The sequence below is a fragment of the Ambystoma mexicanum genome, chromosome 1q (genome assembly GCF_040938575.1).
Source record: "Ambystoma mexicanum isolate Mex_15411 chromosome 1q, UKY_AmexF1_1, whole genome shotgun sequence".
Classification (NCBI taxonomy): Eukaryota; Metazoa; Chordata; class Amphibia; order Caudata; family Ambystomatidae; genus Ambystoma; species Ambystoma mexicanum.
The window spans coordinates 629,064,572-629,089,160 of NC_090922.1; the positions used below are offsets into that span (position 1 = coordinate 629,064,572).

The 24,589-nt window shown below is 47.1% G+C and overlaps 1 protein-coding gene across 5 annotated transcripts in view; it reads right to left on the reverse strand.

The window, feature by feature from the left end:
- SUCO (SUN domain containing ossification factor) overlaps positions 1–24,589 on the reverse strand; it is a 1,613,753-nt gene that overhangs the window by 549,709 nt on the left and 1,039,455 nt on the right. The gene's annotated exons all lie outside the window — the stretch shown is intronic.

Sequence of the window (24,589 nt, forward strand, 5' to 3'; positions counted from 1 at the left end):
AATCAGCAATCATGGTGTTCAAAAATAAATGGTCTTCGAGAAAAAAACAGAATTTTTAATAGATGTTAAGAGGAAACATTTTAAATACATTGGATACATATATATATTTGGAAATCTATATAAATTACAAATTACATTAGTCAGTACCTAAAGAGCAAATATTTATTGCAAAATATTTGACATTTTAAAATTGAATTTGTGGTATTTTGTGGACATTTTCAATTAAGCTTGTCCATTTTGCATTATTTATGGCTGCCATTTTAAGGCTAAAATGTCTTGTATTTATAAATCAGTGTTTTATTTAAAAAAAACTAATTTAGTTAATGAAATATATACCCATTGAAGCTTTCAATTAGAAATAATTAGTTTAGATAATAAAATTGACACAATAGCTATAAAATAGCCCTCTTAAATTGATTAAGGATAAAAAATAATTCCTTATGTCTTAATTGAGATCTAAAATAAACATTTTGTTTTAAAGAAATTATTACAGTATTAGGGAATAGTATATGGTGTGGAATTTAATTAAATGATAACGTTTTTGTAACAAACCTACTTGGAACACGGAAATAAAAATTAAGAGGTTTATGGATTGTTTTATGACAGGGAAAAGATGCCTGTATCTATTAAGTGATGAAATCACACCATAATGGAAAATAATTCCCTGGTTTGCTTTCAGCAATGCGTGTGTAAATTATCTATTGAAAAAATGAGATTATTTGATTCACATTTTAGATTAGGTCTCTTGGCCGTAATTGCTAATACATGTGACTGGCAATGCCTTTTCTCTGTAATTAAGGATTTGCAAACTTTGTAGACTAATTACTGAAACACAAACATATTTAAGGTATCATAAACTGCACTTAAGTCGATAGAAATGGGTTAAGTGCTATTAAGAATAAATACCTTAATTTAGAAATTAGAAATATTCTTTTAATCGGAGAATATGCATTGCTCTTTTTGGGCTTTTGGAAAAACTATGCTCTAGCGTGTCATCTTCATGGACAAACAAAATAAAAATAGTGATTCCATATTGGGGACCACACTGTTGCGTGCTACAAATGTCCTTACATTTTTAAATACATCCCAACTTCTAATGCCTGGCTAGCAAGAACCTCTGAGAAAACTCCATCAGAAACAATAAGGGCATGTTGGGGGTACCCCTGCCCTGGTACTCATTTGGTACCAAGACAAGGGTATTCATATGATCTACCAGCATTATATTAAAATGCAGTTGAAGTCTTCAGTGCAAAGTGAGACTTTGGAAAACATTCCCACTGTCTACTAAAATAAGCAAGGACACCAAAAAACTAGGCTACTACCTCAATTAGCAAAAAAATAACAAATTGCTTACCTCTCACTAATGTTGTTTCTGATCGATTCTTGCCATTGAGTCTTGATCTTAGATCCATGTTCACCACCAGTGGATAACTCAGACTTAAATCAGCCATCTAAGTCTGCACCCAGAACTATGTAACCTAAGCTCAGTTTTGCACAGTGGTTCCGCTTGTGCAATCAACCCTGGACCTTTGCCCTAAAGAAAACTGGGCCTACTTCCTAGGCCCTCGTGTATAGAACAACAAGTTACTTATCAACTGGTAATGTTCTTTCGACTGGATGTTGCTCCAACGTATTCCTCATCTTAGATGTATTCCATCCAGCTTTAGCTACTTCAGAATTATTATTTTTTTTTCTCTCTCTCGGCAGAGGGCGCCATGCGTCGATGTAGTTGAGTCGAAGGCCTCCATCGAGGGTGACGTCATCAAGTATACAAGTAGCATGCGCGGCACCCGTTGGCCTCAGTTCTGTTTTTCCCCCTCTTGCTCTGTTAAATAGATAGTGTAGGTAGTCAGGTGTCAGCCTTGCGAGAGTTGAAGTGGCAATAACCCGGAAAATCTACAGAGGGGTAGGATGGGAGGGCGATGAGGAATACGTTGGAGGAACATCCAGTCGAAAGAACGTTACCAGTTGGTAAGTAACTTGTTCTTCGAATGGATTGTGTCCTCCACCGTATTCCTCATCTTAGATAGACTCCCAAACCAGTGTAGAAAACTCTCTGGAGGAGGGAGTAGATTTTTAATATTATATAGCCGAATATAGCACTGCTTTACCAAAAGCAAGCTCTTTAGACTGGGAAGCATCGAGACTATAGAATTTAGAAAAAGTGTGCAGTGATGACCAAGTTGCTGCTTCACAAACAGATTTTATGGGAACACCTCTTTGAAGGGCTGTCGAAGATGCTATGCCTCTGGTAGAATGGGCCCTTAAGCCTTATGGTGGATCTTTGCATGCCAAACTGTAGCATTCTGAAATGCAAAGCACAATCCAACGTGATTTTTTTTTTACACCGATTGACCCAATTTCCTTCCGGTGTAGCCAATGAAAAGTTGATTATCCACTCTAAGCTTGGAAAGCCTAGAAATGTAAAAGCTTAGAGCTCTTCTCGGGTCCAGCCTATGCAATCTTTCCTCCTCCTTAGTGGGATGAGGTGGAGGATAGAATGCGGGCAGAATAATTTTTTGATTTAAATGGAAATCAGACACAACTTTAGGTAAAAATGAGGGTTTAACCCTCAATACCACTCTGTCCCTGTGGAACACAGTATAGGGTGGCCCAGAAGACAGTGCCTGCAATTCGCTAACTCTTCGTGCAGATGTTAAAGCAACCAGGAAAGCGGTTTTCAACGTTAGTAATCTTAATGGACAAGTGTGCAAGGGTTCAAAAGGGGCACACATTAAAAAATTTAGAACCAGATTAAGGTTCCAAACTGGGACTTGGAAAGGAGAAGAAGGGAACACATTGGTGAGTTCCTTTAAGAATTGTATTATCAAAGGAATTTTAAAGTAGGAACATTCTTCCGAAGAGCACTTGAAAATGGAAAGCGCTGCACGATAACCTTTAATGGTCCCAACATTGAGGCCTCTATGTGCCAGGGACAAGAGGAAGGACAACACTTCCGGGATAGAACACAGAAAAGGATCAACATTCTTTTCCCCGCACCAGTTGCAAAACTTCTTCCAACAACAACGGTATAGAGATTTTGTTGCTGGCCTTCTTGCCGAAAGCAACACCTCCATGACGTCATCTGGAAGGTCCCAATCCTTGTATCTCAGCCTTTCCGATACCAAGCATGAAGGTTGAGAGTCTTGACCTCTGGATGGAGATCCTGGCCCTCCATTTGTGAGAGAAGGTCCTCTCTCTGAGGAAGGCGTAACGGAGGGCAGATGGACATGTCTAGAAGGTCCGGGTACCACGTTCTCCTGGCCCAATCCAGGGCAATTAGGATCATGCGGTTTCCGATCCGTCTCAATCTCCTAATGACTTGAGGAATGACGGGAATCGGAGGCAACGTGTATAGCAGTAGGAAGGTCCACTCCACCACAAACGCGTCCCCTATGGCTCCTCTCGGGGGAAATTCCCTCGAGCAATACTTTTCGCACTTCCGGTTGATTCTGGTCACAAACAGGTCTACCTGAGGGGTTCCCCAAAGGGTGAAGATCTCCTGAAGGACATCCTGAGTCAGTTCCCACTCGGGGGACACTGTACTCTGCCTGCTCAGAGCGTCCGCCGTCATATTCTCCTCTCCGGCTAGATGAACTGCCGTTAAGGAGATTTCTTCTTGAATTGTCCAATACCAGAGCTGCATTGCCTCTCTGCACAGAGGTAGTGACCCTAGATCTCCTCTTTTGTTTAGGTAATGCATGGCCACTGTGTTGTCCGTCATTATCAGGAAATGTTTTCGTCTGACAAATGGCAGAAAAGCCTTCAGCGCTGGTCTGATTGCGCTCAGCTCTAAAAAGGTTGATGTGTAGTTTGGACTCCGATGGAGACCAACGACCGCTGATTGTCATATCGTTGGCATGAGCTCCCCACCCCATGAGTGAGGCGTCTGTCACTACTGTAATCTCCGGCCATGGTTGCCAAAAAGGCTCTCCTTTTAGGATGTTCTCTGTGCAAGCCCACCACAGAAGATCCTGCCGAACCTTGTTCGGAATTTGAAGGAGATCCGTCATTTGACCTAAAAATTGGGACCATTGAGTCTTTAGAGCCCATTGAAGGGATCTCATCCTCAGGCGTGCTTCTGGCACTAGGAAAATGCAGGATGCTATGAGGCCGAACAACCTCAAGAAGTCGTAGGCCCGGAGATTTTGGGCAATTTTGGAATTTGGAAACCATCTGAAGAATGTCTTGAGCCCTCGACTTGGGAGGCGAGCTCTTTCCCAAGGAAATGTGTCTAATACAGCCCCTATGTACTGGAGCTGTTGGGAAGGTGTAATTTGTGACTTCTTGAAATTGAGCCCAGTCTGTGGAGGAAGTGGCAGGTGACTTTCAGATGATCCAGGGCTTGTTCGGCAGAACGTGCCCTGATCAACCAATCGTCCAGGTAGGGGTAGATGTGAACCCCCCCTCCCCCTCCTGAGGTGCGCTGCCACCACTACCATTAACTTGGTGAAGACCCTCGGGCGGAGGTCAACCCGAATGGCAGGACTCGAAATTGATAGTGCGAATCGCCAACTACGAACCTCGGGTGTTTTCTGAGCTTGAGATGGATTGGCACATGGAAATAAGCATCCTGGAGGTCCAATGACACCAACCAATCCTGAAGTTGAAGGGCCTGAAGGATCTGAGAAAGAGTGACCATCTTGAACTTGTCCTTCCAGAGGAACTTGTTCAAGCCTCTTAAGTCCAAGATGTGTCTCAGTCCTCTGTCCTTTTTGGGAATCAAAAAATATGGGGAGTACCATCCCTTGTTCCTTTCCGCTACAGGTACTGGTTCTATGGCACCTTTCTCCAGCAGGGTTAAGACTTCCTGCAGTAGGAGCGGGTCTGGAAACTTCAAAGAGTGTCTCCCTGGTGGATTGCTTTGAGGTTGCGTTAGAAAAGGAAGGCAGTAACCTTAGGCTATTAGTACTAGAGCCCAAACATTCAAGTAATGGGTCGCCATTCTTGCAGATGCTGTGACAGCCTGCCTCCCACAGGTGTCTTGTGATGCAAGTCCTCAAAGTGGTTTTGTGGCGGTAGCTGCGGCCGCTGATGGTAAAGAGGCTGCAGCTGGGGCTTGCTTTGCACGTTTTCCTTGTCCAGCACGAGTGGCTTGTTTTCTGGCCTCTTTGACTGGCCATTCCTCTCGCCTTTCCATACGAGGAGAAATAACGATAGGATCGTCCCCTCCAAGATTGTCCTAATGCACGAAAAGGCTGAGGTTGCCTAATAGCAGCTCCTAAAGATTTGGCAGCCGCTTTTGAGGTCTGCAACCTCTCAAGGCTCTCGTCAGCCTTGTTGCCAAAAAGGTGAGACCCGTCAAAGGGCATGTTCAAAAGACGGTTTTGCACGTCTGGTGCGAAACCCGACTTTCGCAACCACACAAATCTGCGCAATACCGTGCTAGTGGCCATGGACCTGCTCACACTATCTGCAGTGTCCAAACCAGACTGAAGGGATTCCTGCATGGCCTCCTTTCCATCTCTAACAATGGCTAGGAATCATTCCCTTTCTTCCCCTTTTGGTATGTGCTCCGCCGCCACTGCAATGCACTCCCACAGAGTGTACGAAAATTTTGCCAGGGCACATGTGGAGTTGGCCGATTTTAACGCCATACTCCCAGCTGAAAATACCTTGCGCGCCCAACCATCCACACGCTTGTCGTCCCTATCCGGAGGGATGGAAGAGTACGCCAACTTATTTGAAGATGTGGCTGCCTGGACCACCAGACTCTCCGGAGTACGGTGTTTGGACAGATAGCCGGGGTCGCTACTGGAAGGGCGGTATTTTGACGTGAGGGACTTATTCACCGGAGGAATAGAGTCAGGGTCGCCCAATTTTTGGCCACCCTATTTTGTAAGGCTACATGGAAGGGTAAAATCGGATCTTCGATGGGACCATGATCCAATATATCGGTCAGATCATCCTGGATGAACTGAGTTGGTAGTCTAGCCCATCGTAAATATTCAACCACCTTTGTCATTAGCTGCCTGTATGAGGGACTGGCATGTTCCCCTGGTTCTGGCCTGCCAAAAACTGTTTCAGGTGAAGTATCAATTCCACTTGCATTATGCAAGGTTTCCACCAGATCTCTCATTCTGCTTTCCTCAGAAATCAGTCATTCTGGGAGTGCCATATTCCAGGCCAAAAGGAACATCCTCCTCCTCAGACCTCACTTGTTCTTCAAAAATTGAAGTTAAGGATTTAAAATATTCTTTCCTTGGAAGAGGTTTAAAAAAGGTTTCTGGGAGAGGTGTAGCAGTAGAGACTGAAGGCTTTACAGCCTTTGCAGCTTTTTCTTTTGCTGCTATTTTGACAGCTTCTGGCTGAATTGAAGCCTTTGAAACATTTGGCGCCGAGGGCTTTGGGGTCGACGTCGACAACGGCGTCGATGAAATAGTGGTCGTCGACGGAGCTGGCTTCAAGGGCGTCGAGGCGCTCTTCGAAGGCTCACCCTTTGAGGTGTGTCGGGTTCCGGACGGCGTCAGTGACCTCAAACGGTCGACTCGACCATTCTTTTTCGCTCGGGGTCCTGGAGGGTTCCTGATCTTTTCTCCTTCGATCACCCGGGCTCGAGGGCGCACGAGTGTCTGAACGGTAACGCTCCCGGGCCGGCTTCCGAGGAAGGCGCAGACCGAAGCTTAGCCTTTTCAAACACCTCCATCATTTTAATTTTAAATGCTTCCCATTCTTCGGAGGAAGAATGTTTTGTGGGGCATTTCATTCTTTTGGGGGATTCGTCTGAGGACAAAGTGGAAGGGGACCGGTGGCGTCTTTTTTTAGACTTTTTAGTCAAAGACGAAGAGGGGTGTGAACCACTTCAGCACCTAGACTGATGCTTTTGCCTTTCGCGTTGAGGAGATTTCTCCTCATGGGACCTCGACTCAACGCTAGAGGCTTTTCGGTCGGGTTTTCGACCTACCTGCAGTTTTCCCTTCCTCTCTCGCAAGGCCTTCCCCGTCATTGCCTGATACTTCGTACAGGCCTCCATGTCGTGGCCTTCACCGAAGCACCACAGACATTCTCGGTGCGGATCCGTGATGGACATTTTCGAACTGCAGGATTTACACTTTTTGAACCCCGAACGCGGGGTAGTTGGGGTCGACGACGAGGACATTCTCGAATATCGCTTCACAATAACTGCGTCACAGAACTATTGATTTTCCGAAGCAACACATACTGCGGAAAAACGGAACTGAGGCCAATGGGCACCGCGCGTCCTACTTGTATACCCGGTGACGTCACCCTCGACAGAGGCCTTCGAGGGACTTCGACTCGACGACATCGAAGCACGGCGCCCTCTGCCGAGAAAAAAAAAAATACATTCCGAAGCAGCTAAAGCAGGTACTAAGAGAGCACCATGAAGAGGGTGTTTTTTTTTGTTATCAATTGAAGTGTATTCATTTGAAATCTGGGGTGGCTTTGACAAGCTCACATTCACATGGTGGTGAAACAGATACTACTTTGTGAGACTTGGGTGACACCGATGAGTCACCCATCTGTAAAACAGGGGAGATAACTATCAAACAAGTTTGAAACCCTATTTACCCTTGATAATAATGAGCCTGTTATAACAGAACTTATGTCTATTTGGCTTCGGTTCCTTTTATGAAAAGGTTGCTTATGAATCGTATTGTTTTAAATAAGCATGACAAAATGAGTTTCCTTCCAAAAGAAGATGTGGGTCGCATCATAATACAATGATGGCAAAGACAGTGGTCCTCATTACAAGTTTGCCGGTCCTGAATTAACAGTGCCGGTAAAACTGTACTGGCACCGTTTTGCGGACCGGCAAACTACAAGTTCTGCGTGCGGGTGGCGTACCACCCGCCAGGTCGCACCTGGCGGGCAGAACGACACCCTGCCGCAGAGATACACGGAAACACTGACACCATTACGACATGGTGCCAGTGTTTCCGCGGTCTCCATTCCCATGGAGTCTTATCGGACTCCAGGGGAATGGGGATTAACAGAATTGCTGGCGCCGGATTTACCAGACCACTGGGGTTGTAATGCCCCGGTAAATCCGGCGCCGGTAATTCACTACAGGTCCGGCGGCCGCCTGCCGGTTTTACCGGCACGGCTACCGCCGGACTCATAATGAGGGCCACTAATCTGCAACACAGTATGGGGGTCCTGTACACCAGTGAGGAACTCTGGGAAAACTACATAACATAAACAAAACTGCATTCCCACTGGAAAACTGGCCTTAAACACATTTCCAAAAGGGAAATGAGACATTTTGTGGAGAATTTTTGACAAGGTTAATTCATATTCATTGATCCTTTCTTAGTACATATTGTAACAGTTTGAAAAACTGGCAAACACCATCAAATCAACAGCTAATAGGATTTAATGTTGCTCATCATTCCTCACTGCTACTTTGCAGGAGGAGATCCTTCTTAACACTTTTTATTAAAAAGAAATGACATTGGTTTTGTATATTAAGCTTCATACCAAACTCCAGCCTTTAAGCACAGTAGCGGATTGGGTACCAAACTCATGCTGCTCAGTTTTGGCTTGCTCACAAGACCAGAGCATTGCCCGTGAGCTATTCTTCCCAGATCAGGCATTAGAAATTGAGCAAACTATAAGGGAATACATGGTGGGTTCTGCGCTATGAATGCAAATGACTTTTCGGTCATTAGGTAGCATCAGCTGGGGAATCCACATAATGCACGGGTGGTTACAATGTAGGGGCAAACTTAAGGCTATAAATGTATTATCGCGTTATCTTTATCGCTAATGATGCAGCACATAGCACACTACCTGCTCATGTTACTAGTGTTGGGAAGGTCCAATCCCACCCCCTAGCCCTTCCTGCGACAAATAGATTGCGTCTAAGCCAAGGGGGGGAGACACCCCTCCCCCTGGGCATTTCCCCTTATGATACAACATAGAGACTTCTACAAATAACGTTGGTTACAGGCCAGAAAACAGACGCCATTTTGCTTTGGCGCAGATGCCATCTTTTCACTAGGCCCAAAAATCATCCCTCTAAACTCAGCTCTCCCATCCCCAGCGTCTCACACAGAGAGCCCAAGACACTGCCACTCCCCTGTCCTTGCTAGCTCCGTGCAAGCCTTGTTCTCACAGAAGTCCAGCCGTTTATTGTTGCAATTGTTTAGCATCATTTCGCCAGAATGTACTCTTTGCAGAGCGTGAGATCGAAGCAGGCCCCAGCACCAGTGCCCATTCATCTTCACTAAACTGCCCATGCCCTCTCATCCCCCACCTCGCAAGGCCAGAGAAAACCAGTTCCTGACCTCCATTTTCTTTCATGTCGATACCCATCTAACCCCCTCATACTGACCATTCCAGAACACCCACCATAGACTTAATCCTGTGTAGCAGCATATTCTCTCGAAATCAAAACATGTGTGTCAGTGACATGAGGCGTCAGGGAACATAAATAGTAGATCAAACCCCCAGAGGGAGACACCTGGGAGCGGGACCCTGGTATCAATGAAGTTCTGAATGCAGAGGTCAGAATGCCAATATATTAACCCATTTTCTCCAAGGACCCCCATTCATGCAAGGATTTTATGTTCGGCATGATTCTCTTACTATCAGTTCCTGTTGTTTAGCTTAGACAGTCAGAGATGTTTCATATTTGTCCGGGCCTTCACCACAGAGATGAGCCCAGCTGACCCACGTGCCACAAGATTGACTGGGAAACAGCGGCCAATTGCAGCCTGGCATCCCCTATAGAGCAGGCTGTGCAGTACGGCTCCACCAATACTCACCCTAATTTTATACTGTATATGATGACATAGTTGATGACAATTTTACTTCTTATAATGTGCTGCCCATGTACCTTTTGTTATCCTTGCAACTTATCTCTTGGTCTCATTCCCTGACTGGGTGCGTTATCCTTATTTTTGCATATTGCGAGGACGCGTGTTGGGCACCCACCTTCATTTGGTGACCCCTTAGCGTGATTTCAAGACCCCCGTACCTGCAGCGAGATCCAGGGCTTCTCCGGCAAGGTCGCCCCCACCTACGGCTGACCAGTCCCCAAAAAACGTATACGCAAAAATAAAAGTTTCCTCTTGGTTCTGGCTTTGCGAATACCGCACTGCTCGCCTGAGACGGGTCCAGCCCCAGACGTTGTGGATAGACCGCGAACGGAGGCTCTTGGAAGAACACGGGCACGCGAGTATAAATTGCAAGGAAAAACAAATGAGGGAATTTGGGGAATATAGAGCAGTGTGATTGAGGGGGAACATGCAAGGGTCGAATGTGAATGCATTGTGTGACCGTTTGGAGTAAAGCACTTTTTTCCTTTTTTTATGGCTGTTAGTTTTTTTATAGAGAAATAAGGAGAAGATACAGAGGAGATATGGGAACCTAGCTCCGAAAGGGGGAAGGCGGCACTGCGGTTCACTGTCCCGACCAGTGCAGAGAATAAATACGGAGATAAAAGTAGAAGCCCCATATAATTAGAGGGCTCGGGAACAAGGAGTGGTTGTTTTAGCTTGTTATATTAGCTTCTTGTTTTCAGTGTTTTATAATATGTGGAGGAAGGTCTAGGAGGGGCAGAGGTGATGTGAATATTGAGAAAGTGATGAAGTGAACATGCTCTAAGAAAGGGGGGGTGGGGTTTATGTTTTTTGTTCATTGTTCTTGGATGGTTTCTGTCGGATCTTAAGCTGTTTTATGTTCTTTGTTTGTAATTGTAAAGTGCATTGTGATGTTTAAAATAGAACTTTTGAGATATTATTGACTGTCCCAGAAAGAAGGCCTCAAGTATAGCAGAGAGGCTCAGGGAACGGTAGGACCCACAAGGATTGGGGGAATAATACTTAAAATATATAAGGGTCCCGATCATGGGGGATGGACACCCCACTGTCCCAAATTTGTAAGTATCTCCCCCTGCATAGCGAGCAAATTAAAAAGTACAACAGCCAATGGGTAAATGAAACGAAAGGGACTATCACATGCTTAGCCGGAAGAAGGGTCTTTTGATAAGAGAACATTGGAACACCTATCCACGTGTCTGACAGCGAAGTACAAAGGGAAACAGCTCCAAAGCAGAAGGAATGTAGTAGATTTGTGGAGGATGTTCGAAGAAACCCCTATCACAAATAAGAAGGAAAAAGGTTCGGAAGTGCCAGCTGCAATAAGGGTAACTGAAGGAAAAAAGGAGAAGGGGGAAGAGGAACCGAAGATAATGTACCCATTGCTTACAAGGGCGGCGGAGGGATTTACAGACCCAATGTATATATCTGAGGCCAGTACGCCCATCACCCCAGGTACAGCCCCACCCCCTGCGTATGACCCATCTACCATCACCCCCACTCACACGAGAGTAAGTACTCAAGATCTTGAAGTGGCATTAACCACTACCTGAACCAAATTGGCTAGATGGCGAGCTGTATGAGAAGCAGGGCGAGAACCTGAGGGAGGGCCCCAGCACACGAGAGGTACCCCTACTATATCCGAAGAAGGATGGAAAACAGGGGACTTCGTCTTCAGAAAAGATAAATGCGCCCATACGGGCTGTACGAGTAGAACGAGAGGGGGAGGCTCATAGTTTGGGGTATGAGCCAGTGGCATCGGTGAGGGATGAAGAGTATTGGAGCAATTTTGACCGATCAGACAAAGGTGCCGTGGGAGGGATAGAGCAGGTGCAATGGGCCTCCCCTAGAGTGAGGGAGACATGGGAAGGAAGGCTTTGAAACAGGATGGGAAGGATGACTTTAGCAAAGAAGAAAGGAACCAAGGTGAGCAACGGGAAGGTAACGTCAGAACTACAGATGCCCCTTATCCATAAGGGAGCAGGGCGGCCCCATTATGTACCCTGGGCACAGGTGGACAAAAACACTCTTCTTAAGTTCCTCCCACCACTCACAGTGGGCACGACAAAATGGATCTATGCCTTTGAGAAAAACACAGCAGGTGTCCCACTGGCTATAGGAGATATTAGGAGCCTCAGATCAAGCTGACACAGTGTGGGTGAAAGCGGGGTTCCCTGGGGTGACCATAATGACACATGATGGGGCATCATTCAATAATGTTCGGGCACAGGTATGGGATGCCCTGCAGAGAACCTTCCCCGACACCACCGATTTAGATTCCATAATGCTGTGCATTATGGCAGATGAGGAAGATGCTGCGCAGTTCATTCTTTGAGTTCATGAAATGTGGTGTGCGGAGACGGGCACAGCGTGGGACCAGTCTACCTCCCAATTTTAATTCATAATTAAGCGAGGCCACCCGAAGGAAGTACACAAGGCCCTTTGATAAAATAGAGATAGAAGCCAAAAGCTGACCTGAGATTCAGAGCATTATAGTACACCACTGTAGGAGGATCAAAGAACGGGAGAAAGAAACAATTCGGTGGAAATAAGCTGAAGAAGCGAAACTGGTGTAGACGAAATTGGTGAAGGTTGCAGCAGTTACAGCAGCTTTGCCCTCAGAGCAGCCAGCGGGGTGTGTCTGTAGCAACACAGGCAAGGATGGCTGCAGTGTCTACAGATAACGGGCAGCAGCAGTGGGATGGAGAACAACAGTACATGGAACCCAAAGGGCAAGGAAGGCCTGCAAGAGGACGAGGTAGGTACCGGGGACAGATGGGAGGCAGATAAGGGGGACAAGGGCGTAGAGGAGGGAATCCAGGGCAATGCTGGTCGTGTGGGAGATGGGGCCACTTCACACACACGAATGCTGCAGCAGGTAAGGTGGAAACTACCAGTAACACCAACCTTACTACAATTCCCCGCAATGTGGACACCCCCACCCGGGAAGCCCACAGGGCCTTTCGCAAGGGGCTTACGAGCAACCCACGTAATATGCACTGCAGGCGCCTCCACCACCCGGCTACAATACACTCTGTCACCCCCTGCACAACATGCAATCACAGCAAAACCGCCCCAACCAGATGGCCCACCGTCACACCCACCCTTTCGCCACCACCCCAAACAGCGCGCCGGCACCCAACCAAGGGGAGTGTGTGATCAGTGAAAATGTTTTCTCTTGCCCCGGGACAGATACCCACCCAGATTAGAACAGCTCGCAGAGAGAACTTGCGTGTCAAGTCCAATCCACTACCGTAAATCGCGAAGAGGAACCACTGGTGGGGGCAGAGATAGGAAAGAAACAGTTTATCTTTATGGTAGACTCGGGGCAGAGAAATCATGCATATTTGAAGGTGATTTTCCGTTATCTGACCAAAGTCTCGAAACGCAAGGGTTCTCTGGGGCTGTAGTCATGGTTCCTTGTACAGAAGATTTGGATGTCAAGATAGGGGGAAAAACAGTGCGAGCACCCATTCTCTACTATGAAAGCTTCCCAGTTAATTTATTGAGATGAGATTTGCTTAGCAAGTTAAACATGACCATATCAATCACCGAAGAAGGGATTGTTTGTTCCACTCCAGGCATGTGTTCCCTCAGAGAAATGCTGTTGATACATACCATGGCCAATGAACTGAAGGTGAGGGGGGTACCAGTAAATCCTGACATGTTTGTGTACGGGATCAGAGTCCTGGCTAGAGCAGTGATTGAGCTCACTAGAAAAGAATGGTGAGTGCCCTCTGATTTCGTATTCCGCCCTGTAGCTGCCCCCGAGTGGTTGCTGGCACAATTTTGTCACTAGATCTAGAAGAAGTACAAGTGTCTGCAAGGAGAGTAGTGGCAATAGGGATGGACGTGCATGGATGCAAATGGCGCACAATACTGTGCATTGACCCAAACATACCATTGCGCAAGTTAACATATGTAGAACTGTTCACTGAAGACAACAATGATGGGGAAATTAGTATCCCCTGTGAAGTGATGGTACAGTACCGGAAGGTACCAAGGCCCCTCATGGCTGCGTTCAGCACACCAAATTCCTACTACGACACAGATATGCAACAAGTGCCCCCTCAACTGTGGATCCATGAACCCCCCCCATCATGTGGGATTATTGTGGGAAGTGACCCTTGTAAAGATTACCCTAAAGCCAGGAGCTAGTTTGCCCAGGGTCAAGCAATACCCACTCTGTCCAGAGAAGCAGAGGAAGGGATTCATGAAACACTAAGTGCACTACTTCAGCAAAGGATAATCGTCCCATCGAATTCACCATGCAACACGGCTGTGTATCCGATTAAGAAAGCGACAGGGGGGTCGTGGCGTATGATCCAGGACCTTCGCCCACTCAATGATATAGTACAAAAGGAATTCCCACTTGTCCCGAATCCCACTTCCATTATGTGTAGCATTTCAGAACAGGCCACTCATTTTACTGTGGTCGATTTGAAAAATGCATTCTTTTCAGTACCCCTTGATCCAGGGTCCCAATACCTCACTGCATTTACACTAGGTGGGAGAAGGCATGAACACCGCCGACTGCCCCAAGGGTACTGCAAGAGCCCCAGTATATTTAACAGGATATTGCATGAAGATATCAGGAATATTCACGGAAAACTGGGAACCCCATGCATTTCTGAAAAGAGGGCACCAGTAGGAATGCACAGAGGTCCAACTTGCGCAAAGCGGACCAGAATATTTTACCCAGAACCGCCGACAAAGTGAAAAATGTGGGTTTTTCCCCACATTTCCCCACATTTTGGACTTTGCGGGGGTGTCTGGGTAATAAATTCTGGGGCGATTTGGGCAAATCATACCTCTGCGGATTCCCACGGGTTTCCTCTTTTCGGAAATGCATGGGGTTCCCGGTTTTCCTTGGTGGCTTGGACACCCGAGGCCCATATCTGTATGTTGTGCCGGTAGGCAGAGCGTCTCAAATTCCGGTCTGAAAACAGACTTGGGGTTACTTGTGTTTTAGGCTTTCCCCTTGGCGGCCAGGTAGGTGCACCCACACATGTGAGGTACCGTTTTCATTGGGACACCTGTGGGAACGTGGGACGGTAGGCCATGTGTTGTGTTTCTGTGGTTTTCATAACGTTTTGACCCATTTGCTGGTGGCCTTTGTCACACAACCCTTTCATTTCCCAAATGTGACCTACATTTAGTCGCTGCTTTAGGCACCATACACGTTTGTAACCTGCACAAGTCACCTACCCCTGAAAAGGTCTGCCTGTGCTCTTTCAAAAAATGTATGCTTGCTGTTCCTCACCACATTGGTTTTCCTGATTTACACATGCTAAGTGCGTCTGTTCAGACCGTGAGCTTAAAACTCCTGTGTACCATGGCTCAGTGTTTGGCTTGTGGTATTGCTTGTTTTGTAAAACACTACAATAAATGTGTGCTCTCCTAACTGCACCAGTCGGCGGAATGTAGCGGAGCATTGCTTTTCTCAAAATTCATAGAAGCCATTGCCGTACCAAGCCAACCATGTCCAACACATACCTTTTTTTCGGTCATTTTCCCGCTTTTCCCCCAATCTATGGCAGTTTCCCCTACCTAGTTGTTGCCTGACCTACTCAAATCACCCCTTCTGAAACTTGGAATTTTGTCTACTTTTCAGAAATACTTGCCTTTCTGTCCTCCAATTCGGCTTTCCTACCCTTTTCTTCCATTCCGTCCATGCATGTCCAATTGGCAAAAATGGCCAAAATCGCCTACCTCTCACAAAACGGTTGATAACCACATCAAAATATTTTTTTTTCGTTTCCACTCAACCTGCTCTTGAAAGCCAGGAAATTGGGGAATTCAGCACAGCAAACCATTCATTCCTAACTCTTACAAGGAAAAAACCACAGCCTTCTTTGTAGATCATTTTATTGGCATTTTTTGAAAATACCCAAATTTTTAGCCCTTTTTGCTTATTTTCTCTCACCCCCCTACAGCAACCTAGGATTCCTGGGTGGCGTTACGACCGCCTACATGTGGGAAAAAAAGGACCCAAATTTGGCCGAGATACCTCATGTAACAAAAAAGTTACAAGCCATTGAATGGCCACATACCGAAATCACCAAAAAAGGCCCTGGCACTGGGGAGAAATCCCCATGGCACTTAAGTGGTTAATATTATTCTACAAATGATGCTCCTCTCCGTCTGGATATCCATTCCCCAGAAGGGCAGCCTTTTTGCCACTATTGTTTCCCCACTACACCGGTAACCAATGACTGCCAAGGATAGTGTTTATTTTGGATTCTCCCTTGGCTTTGGCAATGTGAGTTTATACCAGCTTTCACAATATGTTGGATAAGGTATGGGCAGATAGTCTCCCAGATTGTGAACCTTTCATTAGCCCCCTTCTACTATTTGCAATATTGACTAAATTGCACTTGCCTAGGTTTTAGTCTCTCTTGGTTTGGACAATGATTGCAAATCTTCGCTTTTACCAATATTGCCCCCTTGGTTTGCTGGGCTTTCCACGAACTCACACTTTTAACATTAGTAATTCGCCTTGGTTACAATACGATGCCTTTCATTAGTTAGAGATTCAAAATCAGCTTGGGAATCACTTTCCCTCCTGCACAAGTGTCGCATCTGCTGCTGTTCAATAGTTTGGTATTCAAAATTGTGTTCTGAACTTCTTTCACTCCTACGTGAGCGTTGCTCACTCTCTGAATGCCTGTGATCCACGCAAGCAAGAATGGAGCGCTCCGGGGTCGATCTAAACCTGTGAAATCACCGGGTAAGCCATGAGACTCCATTCCCCTTGCCACTAGCAGGACATCTCATTCTGTGGCTACGCGCATCTCTGCAAACTGCTTCCTTCAGTCCGCCTTCGTCTACGCCACCTGCATTTGGAGCTACTCTTACTCCGGATGTCTTCTGATGCACGCCAGCCACCAGAAATCTCCTCTAGGTCCTCAAGTGCATGCCAGCCACTTAAGATGTCATCCGGGGAAGGAAAGCTTCCCTTGCCTTTGCTTCACGCTGCACAGCCTCTGCAAACTTGGCCTCGAACAGGCAAACTTCTCTCCTGCATGCTTCCTGCTGTAAAACCTATTCCCTTAAGACTCCAGGGGGCACAGACCCTCTCTCGGCCAGCAGCTGCAATTTGCCACATGTGGGTCTCAGCGTCTTCTCTCTCCTCCAGCTTCATTTTAGGCTGTCTGCACGAGTCACGCTACTGCTGCTTTTTACTACTACTACTGCTCTTCTCCTGCTCTCTCTTGGCCTGCACCGGAGGGGACTTTTTAAGCCTCCCTGTCTCCCTCGGGTGTGAGTCATTTGTATCAATGACTTGATTACTTCCAGTATTTAGGGCATTATGGGACTTGAAGTCCCTAATTACAAAGTTAGGTTTCTGAGCTTGATTTTCATTTTTGAACACAAAGGTATTCTTCACAATATTCTTTAAAGGAATCTCATAAGGATTAGTAACCAAAATTGATTGACAAGGGATAGGCAATACTTTTAAACAGTTATGCATAGACGTTCGCTCACTGTTCTCCCAAGACCTAGGAGTTTGTGATTGATTTCACTCCTTTTTATATGCTTATCTTATGTAGCAGCAAGATGGTTATTACAACAAGTCATTATATACTTGGGCATTGTGTTTCCCCCCTCCCTTCTCCCCAGAGGAAGACAAATACTGTGTCTCATCCCATGGATTCCTCTCAATCCACTGGGCCTTTTTTCCTCCCAGGTGATCTTCCCCCAGAACACCACCCCAAGGTCAGGATCACAAAGCATCTGCCTTTCCCTGGCCACCTGGGAGGGGACATCAGGCATTACACTATCTTAAGTCTACCAAAGCAGTGGCCAACTGCAAGGCTCACTGTTAAACAAACAACCTGAACTAAAGTTATTGTTACTGCACCCCTAAGCATATGTTAAATTGGTTAAACCAGAGCCTAGTATGAAACACACGGACGAGAACCTCATTTTCATGCATAGAGTACTCCAGTTGATGAAGCAGCCATTTTAAAAAAAGGAGCTGCATTGATTAACAAATCTTCCCACTGGTTAAAACGTGTCAAGTGCTTGAAGTAGTAGTAAAGCGGATTATGCACAGAATGGAGTCATCCCCAGAATTGCGTAGGCAATAAAAATGTGCTAAGGGGAAGCTTGACCTCCTCCATACGAAGCAAGTGGAAAGAAGCTTGCTATACTTAAAACAAAGCTATTGTATCAAAGCCAACAAGGCCGATAGGCTTCTGGCTAGACAGCTAACGCAATGAAACGTGTCCCGGAATATTCAGGCGATCGAAGTCTCATCGGGAAATAGGGTTACTACTACAGAACATATAGCTGCACAGTGTCAAGCCTATTACTCGATACTCTATGCGTCGGATCAACCCGATCATAGTTCTCAGAGGGAGTATATCAAGTCTGCACTCCTGCAGACTCTCTCGGCCCCAGATACGGATATCATCGAGAGGGACATCACACGGGAGGACGTTTTATCTGCAATAGCTAACCTCCCGCCGAATAAAGCGCAGGCCCTGATGGGTTTGCAGCTGCCTTTTATAATCGTTTCAGAGCGACTCTGGCTCCCAGACCTGTGGTTCTTTTTAACTGCTTTGCAGTCACGGGTAGGATCACAGACTCCATGGAAGAGGCTAAGATCGTGCTCTTCCCTAAACCAGGAAAGATCCCACCAACTGTGGGTCGTACCGCCCTATTGCGCTCATCAATACGGATGCAAAGATCTATACCAAGATCCTTGCCAATAGAGTAGTGCAGCCGATGCCAACACTGATCCATCCGGATTAGACCGGGTTCATTAAGGGTTGCCAAACACACGACAATCTTAGAAGAATCTGTCATTTGTTCGAAAAAGCCGCGAAGAAGGGGTCCCGGCAGTGCTGGTGACACTGGATGCAGAGAAGGCATTCGACCGTGCGGATGGTCCTTTCTCTTCAACACACTCCAGAGCATGGGGTTCGGCCCTAAATTCATAGCGATGATTAAAGCAAATTACACCAACCCCCTGCTCAGCTTTTGGTGAACGGCCAGCTGTCAAGGCTGGTTCTACCTCATAGGGAAACAAGGCAGGGCTGTCCCCTCTGCCCCCAGCTCTACATGCTACACCTGGAGCCGCTCCTGGTGAAACTGCGAAACTTAGATGCAATCAAGGGCATTTCCTTCAGAGGGGAGGCCCATAAGCCGATGGCTTACGTTGATGACATGCTACTCACAGAGCCTGTCTCTTCCCTTTCCGCAGCGCTGCAGGAGCTAGAGGGGTTTGGCAAGGTTGCAGGCCTAAAAATCAACATTACAAAATCAGAAATCCTAAACCTATCTATTGGCCAGGCAGAATTGATAGCGGGGAAAGAAGCAACACAACTCAAGTGGGTCCCTGATGGTATCCGAATCCTGGGCATGATGGTCACGCGCACGTTCAGGGGGCTATACGAGGCCACCTTCAATCCCTTGTTTGCCCAGATTCGGGCACTACAGACCTGGTCCCCTTTATCAGGGTCATACTACCGCAAACTCTGTACCTATTCCAGGCCCTTCCAATCCCCATCCCGACTGCCTTTTTTCAGACACTAAACAAACTGATCTCCAAATACATATGATCAAGCAAAACACCCCGAATTGCACTAAGAACGCTAATGCTCCCCACAAACAGAGGATGAGTAGGCCTTCAGAACTTTCAGTAGTATTACCGAGCTGCGCAGCTTAGGGTTATAAAGGACTAGTTCGGGGAAAGCAAGAATAAGAGGTGGGTGCAGATGGAGAGGGCGGTGGCGGGACCCCACATGGCAGAAAAACTATGGCGCAAGAGAGCAGATCGACCATGCAATATCCATCACAGCTACATTACGAAGGTAGTGAAGGACATGAGGGATCAAGCAGTGCGCCTACACCACATCACGACATTCCCTTCGCCTTTCACCCCACTATTTGATAACCAGCAGTTCTCGCGGGCCTGGACTCACGAGCATTCCCCCACTTGAAGGAGGCGGGTTGTAGAAAACTGAGGGATATTTCTCAGGGGGAGGAAGTCAAATTGTTTGTTGCATGTAAAGAGGAATTGGGCCTACAAGAATCCCAACGCTTTCCATACTACCAGGTCTGCCACTGGATCATGCCCTCCCCACCCCCTAATCGTGCGGCGGCAACCAGGCCCCTTACATCCTATGAAAATGTTTTAATATCAAACCCAGGGAACAAAGACCTAATCTTGCAACTATACAGGCTTCTGATGGACGCCCCCCGCCTACAAAGCTGTTGTTACAAATTGGATGGGAGAACACATTAGGTTGCTCAATCTCAGAGGAGAGCTGGGCTTCGCTTTGGTCGGACATTCCGCACCTGACAACCTCTGTTCAGATTAGGGAATTCTGGCTGAAACTCATGTATCAATGGCACTGCACCCCAGAGAGGCTACACAGGTTGAATCCGGATGTCTCGGATCGATGCTGGAGGGGGTGCAGGGACAAAGAGGGATGGCTTCATGTATGGCGCACCTGCCCGGGGTTGTAGGCCTTCTGGGACAAAGTCAACAAGATCATACGAGATATCTATGGGTTGGGAAGTGGATAGGGCGATTGGGGAAACTCTCCTGGGGATGGCGGGCCCTGACAATAGAAAATGGCCAAAATACAAGAGGAAAGCCTTTTACATCCTTCACATGGCAGCTTTGTTAGTTATTGCCTACAAATGGAAGTCACCGGACCCCCCGGTGCCGGCGGACTGGCTGTATAACCTCTGGAACTTTGCTGCCCTGGAATTGGTTACCTATACTATACAGGGGAACCAAGCCAGGTTTTCGCTGAAATGGTCCCCAATACTTGACATGCTGCAGCAGGACTACTTGCATCTTTTGGATATAGCATAATCAGTCCGATCATTCTATGTGATTCCAGTGGAACTATGTGTCTGCCTGGGGAGGCGGGAGTGAGCGGGAGGGGCGTGGGGGGGGGGGGGGTGTGCAGGATGTTGTACTTTTATTCTATGCAAAACCCAATATAAACATGTTTTTAAAAAAACATGTCAAGTGGAGCTGATCTGTTATAAAGATATTTTGTGGGCTGAGTGTATAAGTAGGGGGAAGGAAATGAAATAGGATCGCTTAACTTGAGTTGGGGGATAAATCTTTTGTCGAAGGCCATATGGAATCGGACGTTGCCTCAATTGCTTCTACAATTCAGCTCAAAGGCACGAACGGTGAAAGTCTGCCACCTATCGTTCCAAAGCCCAATGCTCATTCTGGCATTGGTCTCCCTTCTACAAATATCTTGCCAGGACAAATACCAAACCACCCAGTGGAACGAAATTTTATTTATTGTAGATTGGCACGACGCATACCAAACTCAGGTTTTGGAGTTGTGGTTGGGATAGATAAGAAATCATATTTGAAAGGAAACAGTGAGCTTCTTACAATGGGTCGAGTTTGATGGACATTCTGACCAGGTTGTAGAGGGGAGTAAATGGAACAGTCACCGGGGACAATAGCTGGACATACATAGGTTATAGACAAACAACATTGGACATTTTTAAGTGCAGGTAGGCGGTACAGCATCTGTGCTCGGGATGTGACTATGATGGGTGAAGTGCTTGAGTGGAGGCAGAGAAAGTGAGGGACAGGGGCAGGTTTGAGGCGAAGGAAACATGTTAGCTAGAAGTCAGATGAGAGGTAGGTTAAGAGGGTAACTCGGAGGTGAGGAGGTAGGCTTTTAGTTTGGTTTTGAAGAAATCCACGTGGATTGTTTCTCAAATGACCAAGGGAAGAGAATTCCATGCAAGTGGAGCAAGACGAGAGAAAGAGTGGAAGCTAGAGGAAGCACAGAGAGGGCGAGGAGCCACAAGGGTAGTTGAGGAGGCAGAGCAGAGATTACAAGGTGGTTAGTAGATTTGGATAGAGGAGGATAGATTCAGTGATGCCTTACCATGGATAGATTTGTGAACCAAGAGAAGACATTTTAATCTGGCCCTGTTTGCCTCGTCAGCCACCCAACCTGGTGACAGTGGGAGAAAGTCATTGTGACGAGAGGGAGTTGAAGGAGTCTTGGCAGCGAAGTTAATGATCTTGTAGAGAAGACACAAAGCATAACTGGGGAGACCAAAGAGGATGCTGGCACAGTAGCCCAGTTTAGAAAAGACAAGAGTGGTTAAGAGATGCTTGTCAGTGTTGAATGGAAGGAGGTGCCCGATTTTCCTAATATTTAGGTGGTGGAGGCGAGCTGCTGTTCCAGTTTTGGAGATGAAAGTAGAGAAGGTGTGAGAAGGGTCATACATGATGCCGAGATTTCTAGCTGAAGAAGAGTAGGGGAGAGTCAGGCGGGAACTGAATAGGCAAAGGAAGAGATGAGAGCAAGCATTTGCCAGGGAAGAAAAGCCCCCTACTAGAGTTAAACATCTGAGTGTGCGAATTCATCCAATATTTAATGGCAGAGAAAGTTGAAAATGTTGATAGAGATAAGAGGAGAGTTATAGAAAAAAAGAAGAGTTGGCACGAGAACCCAAAGGAGGAGATTAGTGCCCCAAGAGCAGAAGTGTAGAGTATAAAGAGGAGCCGACCCAAGAATGAGCCTTGTGGAGCACAAACAGTTAAGAGTAGTGAGTTGAGAGGTGTTGTTGCTCCAGGAAACCAATAATTGGTGAGGGGCCAGGTAGGATTCAATACAGGCAAGGGCTTGATAATGAATCACAAGAAGAAAAAGTATTAAACTTGCCGGTAAATCTTAGTTGCGTCTTTTGCTGGGCCTCTGCCACCTTGCCTCCCATGTTGCCGTTTGTTCCCTCTCCCTCCTCCCGCCTCCCATCCCGCCACCCCCCTTGCCCCGATTGACCACTTGTGGCTCTCGACTGATCCTCCCTGGGCAGCCCTCTGCCCGGCAGCTCCTGCAACTAAGGGCCCTACGACAAAGGCCGGCTCCTTCAGAGGTGGCTCCATAGTGCGTCTGCAGGTGTCAGCAGGGGAAGCCAGCGGCCAGTTCTCTACCAGCAGCCACTAAGTAAGGTATGAGTGGCCCGGGCTAGGAGTGGAGCCTTCACTCTACCCTGGATACCGTCCCACTTAGGTGTGTTTTCTCCGGTATTTAAAATTGCATGATTAAAGTATTAAAACTGCACTGTGAAAGTATTTAAAACTGCATTGTGAAACCTAGCCCTCTTTTTCTCCTTATACAGGATTCTCAGACTTAGGTGCGTTTTTCTCCAGTATTTAAAAATTGCATGGTTAAGGTAGCGCCATTCTGGGGTTGACTTCTTAAAGCATTCATCTAGCAAACTTTCTACCATTGTCTGAATGCCTATCATCTTGTCAAATTGTCACTATTGTCTAGTCTCTCTCTGTCTCTTCTGTTTGCGTCCCTTCCTAGGGTTCTCCCCTACCCCTCCTCTTCTCTCCCCACCTACCCTATGGTGCTCTCTGTCTCTCCTATCTTATCTAAGGAACAAGTTACTTACCTGTAACTGTTGTTCTCCAGCATGGGTCTGGCATAGATTCACATGCTCATGAATATTCCCCGTCGTCAGGCTGGGAATCCTCAGTAAAGAAAAAATCAGTTTCAATTTCGTTTCTGAACTGTCTTTCTACTAATAACCAATCACTGGTCTCTGGGTCATACTGCCCCCAGTCAATGACTGCCCTCTACCTAAGCCCCTCTTCTGGCAGCCATCTTCAGATTTGGTAGCATGTAAAGTGGCAGTAGGACCAAGAGAAGAGCCGCAGAGGGGTTGGAGGGAGGGCTCGCATGTGAATCCATGCCAGACCCATGCTGGAGAACAACAGTTACAGGTAAGTATCTTGTTCCTTCTCCAGCATGGGGTCTGGCATGGAGTCACATGCTCATGAATACAAGAATACATAGCAGTACACACATGCACAACCACGGGAGGTGGCAAGGCTCAACATTAAGCATTTCAACAACTCAACATTAAGCATCCCTTACCTCCTCACCAGGCTCACCTTCAAGCGAACAGGTTGCGCACCAGACAGGAACGCTGTGGTAGCAGCAATCACTCTGGTTGAATGGGCTCTCTGACAGCCGGGCAACGGTCGGTATGCCAACTGGTGACAATGCATGATGCAGCCGGAGAGCCATCTGGAAATGGAAGCCTTCGAGAGGGCCTTCCCTTGGTTCACAGGTCCAAAGTTCACAAACAGCTGTGATGTCTTCCGAAGACTGTTTGTGCGGTCCACGTAGAACTTCAGCACTCTAGCCACATACAGTGAGTGCAAAGTCTTCTCAGCCGGCGACTAAGGCGACGGGAAGAAAACCGGTAACACCAAGGGCTCGTTGAGATGGAAGTCCGACGGCACCTTGGGCATGAAGGAGGGGTGCGTCCTCAGCACTACCCTTGTCTCGTGGAATGTCAGATATGGAGGTTTACAGGAGAGGGCCTGGATCTCTCCCACTCGTCATGCGGAGATGATGGCCACAAGAAACGCTGTCTTCCACGACAGGACCCTCAACGGTGCCGAATGCAGAGGCTCGAATGGCGGCCCCATGAGCCTGGTCAGCACCACGTTGAGCTCCCATGCCGGGGCCGGAGCCCTCACCGGCGGGAACGATTGGAACAGTCCTTTCATGATCTCCTTCACCAGGCAATGAGACCACAGAGATAACCGCCACGGAGTTCTGGTGTAGCGGGAGATCGCCGCCAGATGGATTTTGATGGAGGCGTGCGCCAGCCCCGCCTTGGCCAGCGACAGCAGGTACGGCAGCACTTGAGGGGCCATAATCCGTAGAGGGTTGATCTTCTGTGCACGGCACCAGACAGAGAACCTCTCCCATTTGTGTCCATAGCACTTAAGAGTCGAGGACGCCCTGGCCTTTGCAAGCACCTCCTTGAAGTCCGCCGGG